This window comes from Ptiloglossa arizonensis, chromosome 13 (genome assembly GCF_051014685.1).
Source record: "Ptiloglossa arizonensis isolate GNS036 chromosome 13, iyPtiAriz1_principal, whole genome shotgun sequence".
NCBI classification, from domain to species: Eukaryota; Metazoa; Arthropoda; class Insecta; order Hymenoptera; family Colletidae; genus Ptiloglossa; species Ptiloglossa arizonensis.
Genome location: NC_135060.1, coordinates 8,633,350 through 8,639,888, shown reverse-complemented (window position 1 = coordinate 8,639,888; position 6,539 = coordinate 8,633,350). Strand labels below are relative to the sequence as shown.

General features: G+C 40.9%; 1 protein-coding gene across 3 annotated transcripts in view; it reads left to right on the top strand.

Moving 5' to 3' along the window:
* The first annotated feature begins 432 nt into the window (after positions 1 to 432).
* Positions 433 to 6,539, top strand: part of LOC143154095 (protein expanded) — a 125,589-nt gene continuing 119,482 nt past the window's right edge. For 2 of the 3 annotated variants that reach the window (XM_076325910.1, XM_076325906.1), the window contains exon 1: positions 433 to 1,013. The gene's annotated coding sequence lies outside the window, so the exon portion shown is untranslated. The remainder of the gene's footprint in view (positions 1,014 to 6,539) is intronic. The other variant, XM_076325907.1, reaches the window with a different exon arrangement.

The window sequence follows — 6,539 nt, the reverse complement described above, 5'->3', positions numbered from 1 at the left end:
GTATTTATAATACTATACTAAATACGTCACTATACGACAACGAATGTTAATATTCTTCTAATATTCATAACGTAGTATACAATACGAACAAATTCAAACATAAATATTTAAAGAAAAATTATCATTTGATCCATAAACAAATGTTTTCTTGCGATACGTATGAAATAGAATTTATAAAATATGTATAATCATGAAGAAACATTAATTTTTTTAACTATATCGATATAATAATAGTCGTTATACTTGTACATACATTATATATGTATGTACAATCTAGCGAAAAAGTTTGCAATCGAAACGATACGATTCTTCACGTATTATGCTATCGGCGCACTTCGATAGTTCATGCAGTTCGCGTGTAGTTTCGTGGGGTGCAAGTTGATTCCGCTGTTAGGTTAGCTCCTCGACTATGGGAAGCCGGCGTGTGCCGCTAGTCAGTCACTCGCCGGCCGCCGGTGCAGTATGTTGTGCTGGTGTTTTGTTCAGTCTTGTACGTCTCGTTTCACAGGACTGTGTCCTAAATTTCTAAAGCGAGCTTGCATGTATCACGCTTATCAGCGAAGCTGACAAATTTTCTTCGAGTAAGAATGTCGTTCCCGATGCCGTGAAAACGGCTTTACCGTGATTTAAACAACGTGTGAGAGAAAACAGAGAGAAAGAGAGAGAGAGAAAGAGAGGGCGAGCGAGCGAGAGAGAGAAAGAGAGAGAGAGAGAGAGAGAGAGAGAGAGAGAGAGAGAGAAAGAGAGAAAGAGAGAGAGAGAGAGGAAGAGGAATTCGTTTCGTCCGCGTCCAAGATCACGTGAGATCGCAGTCTCGTGTAAGCGGCGGCAAACGTGCGATTTGTGTTGTGCTGTGTATTTTATAGTATCCTTACTCAAAAGTGTTTATTCGTTACGACCACCTGTTGCGCGCCTAAAGCACGCTTCTTTGTGTTACGTTGGATTAACCGGATTACGTGCATCGCCGGGATGTTCTTTTCGCCGAGATAAATCATTGGGGACGTAAAGAAGAGGTAACGCTCCTTTTGTATTTCATGTTTCGTATACGCACAATAAGAATGAATTACCCGAACAAATGCGTAGTTTTCTACCGTATTTAATTCGTGTATTTTAATATCTTTGTTATAATTGGGTTTTCGAACCACCCATTTAATCGACGACATATTTAAATAACTGGGACGTCATTCTTGAAAAGCGCGGGCAATGAGGTTATGATGCTTTGAATCGTAATATGTACATTTGACACATTGTTGCGCGACTGCTTTTGATTTAACATTTGATTCTCAAGCTTTTATTACTTTAATTTCGTTACCAAGTAGTCTATAAGATTTTTACCTTCCCATTGATGGTCCGTGTAATACAAAAACGCTGAATAGTCATTCGTAAGCAAACGTGTCGATAGAGAGGGATTTACATATTGTTCGATAGTTGTTCCGTTTTTCTAACCTAAGAGTTATTTCATCGGTGATACGATACACTCGATAAGTAGCATTCGTCAAAATTATTTTCGAAACGCAGTCTCTTCGATAAAATCCATCATTTTTTTTTTTTAATATTCAGTCGGCAAAAAGTGTTAATGACCCCTTCCTCTCGTTCCAAGTTTGTTCGAATAATTTCGCGAAAATCGAAATAATAGCATTATCGCGAACAGTTTTTACTCTCGAGAGGCGAGGTACACTTATGCACGATATTCGCGCGTAAAGAATTCTTCGTGGCGGACGTATACTTTTAAATACGTGTGTGTCCGTGTATGCACATTTCGACGACCACCGTACGACAGCATGTCGCCGAGTGGAATGAGCCGCGCGATTGTAGTGTGACGAAGAGGGGTTGCAAGGGTCGACAGCAGGATGAGGACCGGCTGAGGGGAAGGGCGGGCTGTGCGGAGTGATGGGTATTCAATACTCTCTGAGGCTTTTTTCGCAGTTTAGTCGTAAAAGGATTTCTATCGTTTCGTACAGTATTCGAATTCAACCGCAAGGATTTTGAAAGATGTTTTTCAAACATTTTACGATCTTAACGAATACAAAAGGTTCGAAAATTTGGAAAATCTTAGCAGACGAACGAGAATTCGATGATTCGTGCTCGTAGAGTATTCAAAACGATAGAGATGCGCCATAATATCGAACTATGAAAAATTTCTATCGAACTTGTTTTCCTTTTCGCGAGTAAAGGTTATACGTAAGATTGTATTATTTCGATTAAACGTTTAAACAAGTTTCACGTTACACGGAAGAATTTCACGCGTCGAGACTTTGAAGATTTTAGACACCGTCGAAAAATTTGTCGAATTCTTCAAGGACTTCCAATTTCGAATAATATTCGAAGTATTTCGAAGCGTCTCGAGTCCATCGCTGGTCGCGGGACGGGAAGAGGTTGTCCGTGGGGAGAGGGCACATTCCACAGTGGATGCGCATGCGCGCATTCTGACTCGCGGCACCCGCGCATTCGACCGCGTGTAGCCAGTGTTGTTGAGGTTAACTTCTTCTGGTTTATATCTGGAAAAAGTAATCTCGTTGCGGAACGTGAACCGCATCTGGGTACACCTTCGGCATTAGGTAAGCAGCGTATGTACATTTTGACAATAATTTTCGCCTAGTACGAAACTTACGAATTCTCGTGATCACGATAATTACATCGCCGCGGATCAACGCGTTACGCGTACGTACAAGTGTATCGTGCACTTAGAACCAGAATGGATCGTTGCTTTTAATTAATTTATAGACGCACACGTATCTGCAGTGAACGCGTTTTATGTACTATTTCAACCCAACGGTAAAACGTATGAATTGAAAGCACCGTTAAAAACTCCGTATCCGAAGTTAAATTTGATTTACTTTTCTCGCAATTAATGCGAACTGTACGTAACTAAATAACATTTGACGATAAAAGGTATTCGTTACGCCAGGTTTAACGGACACAGATGTTTTATGTTGCCTCGACTTTGTCCGTGGATTTTACACGTGCAAACCGGAAAACGACTCCGCAGGAAACTGTTTGTATAAAACTTTACGATTATTTTATATTTTCAGAGTAACAGGCGCTGTTTTGCGCACTATGCATTAGTTGCTGTAATTCTACCGGCAGGGAATTCCAACGCTATGACTTTGTACATTCTTTTCTGCGTGGTTTATATCCGGAGGCGAGAATACTCGTTCTTTTGATGCGTTGGAACACCTCGGGACTCTTCACCGCGCTCAACCGTAATAGTATGACCAGAAATGTCCGATTCTAGCCGTAGAATAATTCGTCGAGGCGTTGCTATCCTTAAACTATCTTCCAACTTGCTGAATGTTAATACCTAAGCTCCTATTGCCGGACAATTTATAATAGTATAACGCAAAAAAAAATACAGTTCCAATTAGATCGATCGCATAACAAACCGGTAATTGCAAAGGAATATCCGACTTACGATTAGCAACACATACCGACAATGTTATTTGTCGGTGTCTCGTTTCTTCGTAATAATTAACAAGTTTCCTCTTTCTGTAACAAAATAGTTTAATGCCGAGTTACAACGTCAGCGTTAATGGGCAATTGTAAAAAATCTAATTGCATCGCATTTGCAATTCATATTCTCCGGCGCAGATTAATAGAATTTGAATAATTGGAATAAGTACTCCGATGATAGGCAACAATTAAAATCGTATAAACGATTCGTCCGTATAGGAGAAACGTTTATCCATTCTTCTTGTTTGCAGAGTTTCGATGTCACGATATCCGAGGATGCAAAATTTTGATCGATCGAAGGTGTACAAAAAAAAAAAATAGAAAAAAAGAATCGTACGTATCGTAAGATTTCGAGGGTTAATTTGTAATTACTTTCCAAACGGTTGTATTTTCGATCGCCGTTACGACGAGAACACTATCAACGTTTCGACAAAGTGTGTATACCCCGCGTTGCAGCTTCGTTCATTTCACGTACCGGGAAGGTATGCAAAAAAGAAGGGAATGCATACTTCTTTCGTTTCGTGTAAAACCGCACGATGCAGCGTGCGTGACCAAGTGTTCACGATATCGTAAGTTATTACTCCTCGTGTCATACCGGCCACGTTAGCTTTGCATCTCTCGCACCCTCGCTGCTGCCTTGTACTTTTGTATGTTTGTCCTGCGTAAATATCGCCTGTGCAAAATACTTTTCGAGGCTACGTTGGAGGCCGTTGTGCCATGGCAAATAATATCCAGGCATCTCTTCAGCCGACATTCGAGAGGACGTCCAAAGACCTTTAGTACGGCACCGTCGTATTTTCAGCTCCAGCAACAAAATCTTCCTTTGAACTTTTGAAAGCTGCTGCGAGATTCCACCGCGATCGTCCGTATATATTTAAGTAACGAACAATTACGGAGCGAGTCGTAATTTCTTGTACAACCGAGCGGGCTACGATTCTTCGTACCGAAAATAAATCGAAACCGCGAAAGGAAACTCTTCCATGCAGGATTCTATTTTTTTTTCTTTGCTTTCTTTCTCTCTTTTTTTTTCTTTCTCGAAAAAGTCGACCTCGTGGGTTCATGGGGTACGCGCGATAAATTTCTTGGGTGTTCCATCGAAATGCGTATCGAATTTTTATAAGTTAAAGACGTTACCTCGTCGTTATCTCGACGATTCATTTCGCATGTGTCTTAGTCGCGTTTGCTGGGAAAAGAATCCGTGGAGATTTACATGTACATATCGGTGACACAATCGATGACAATTCATCGAGGAGAGACGGTACAAATGCATCGTTTCTTGTCCTAATACGCGTAGCCCTTGACATTCCTGAAGATGATCGATTCATCGTAGTTGCTCTAGCCTGTGTTTGAATCGATATGTAGATCGAAATCATCGGCTCAAGGCTCTCGGGAGTAATTCTCGTATATATTCGAAATCGCTCGATCGGTCGATACGTTGCTTAAAATTAACCACTTAGGTAATAACTTCGTAGCTCATCGTGGAGGTATTCGATATACGTTAGAGGTCTCGGCGTGCTGTACCGGTTGAACGTTTAATCAAAATATTACTGTATTAAATAGATGGTAGTTTTAACGTCCTTGAACATTTCTTCGTTCACCGTGAACGTTTGGTATACCCCGATACGATCTAACGCTATGAAATTCGTATTTCGCAACCACGTCGAGATTAAGTCTCGTTTAACCGGAATCCAACATCGCGGTAGTCGTTAAAAATCAACGAGACGCGTATCTTTCCCTAACGACGAAATTAGTATAGTACGCGAGCTTGTAATTGGATTGCAACGGAATCGCGGAAGGGTCGAGGAAGGGTCGGAACGTTACGCGGGTAAAAAGAGAGGAAATTTGGTCCACGAAAGATTCGCTACCTGTGTCACGTACGGCTTAGGCATACCACGGTGTGCGAGATTAACTATACGATACCAGAACCGTAATGAATAATATTGCGATGATGTCACGATAGGTCCTCCTACGTGATTGCTTGCTTCTCCTTTTCGACGGTCCTTCGGGTAGGACCGAGAGGTAACCAAGAGAAGAAAAAGACCTCGAGGAAACGTTTCTGTACGCGCGCACGTACGGTTTCGTCCAAGGAAACCGTGGAATCGACAAAATTCGCCAGACTTAGTAATCGATGGTAAACATCGAAGACTCGCGATTGAACGACGTTCGTGGCGCAGTTAGGAATGCCTGAATGATGGCCTCGGTTCGCTTTACGTCCTCGCGTTCTTATAATTTCCAAGCACAATAACGACACTGTCCTAACGATAAGTAGAGGCGCATAGTAGTCTCATCTCGAGTTTACGACCGGCCTAGCCTGGAATCCATCATTTCTCTAGGATCCACTTAAAGTTCCGATCCAACCACGGTTTCGTGGAAACGGTATACCAACCGTGCCCGTGGTTCTTTCGACATATTTTCACTTCTTTCGATTCCATTCGGTCGGAAAGATAGCAACCGAGGGGAAACGCGGGCATAGTTTGCTCTCAAACGTAAAAGATACAATATTTTTAGCCGGATATTATATCGGGTTGTTTCGAAAGTCATTCGTTTTTTTTTTGGCTGAAAATGAAACACGATTTCTTTGGAGTGTATAAACATTTTATTAAATTATGTATTCTCCATTTTGAGAATGAAATTACTTTCCGATATTATATTAGTATTTTACTATTTTATTATTGTACAATGTTCGGGTACAATTTTAGTCGCGTTCACGATTGGTTGACACTTCGAGAAGTGGTTTTATGTATCACGTACCGGGGTAATGTAGACAACTATGAACGAGGTAACGCGAATTTAATTGTATTTCGTTGAAAGCACGACGTGAAGTAAAATTAACCTAGTTTACTTACCATTTGTATACTTATACATATATTTGATCATTATATTTTACAATCGTGGATACAATATAGATTATCGTATCCAACGTTGTATCCAGTCATCAGACGTACAACAAAAGTACTATTTCACGCCCCATAAAAAAAGTCAAATGTACCACGAAAGTGTGACACGTGCACATTCGTGAAATACTAAATATCCCACGCGTACCGCGAGAATATCGCTAAAATACACCGCGGGTGTAAAAGTAATAGATA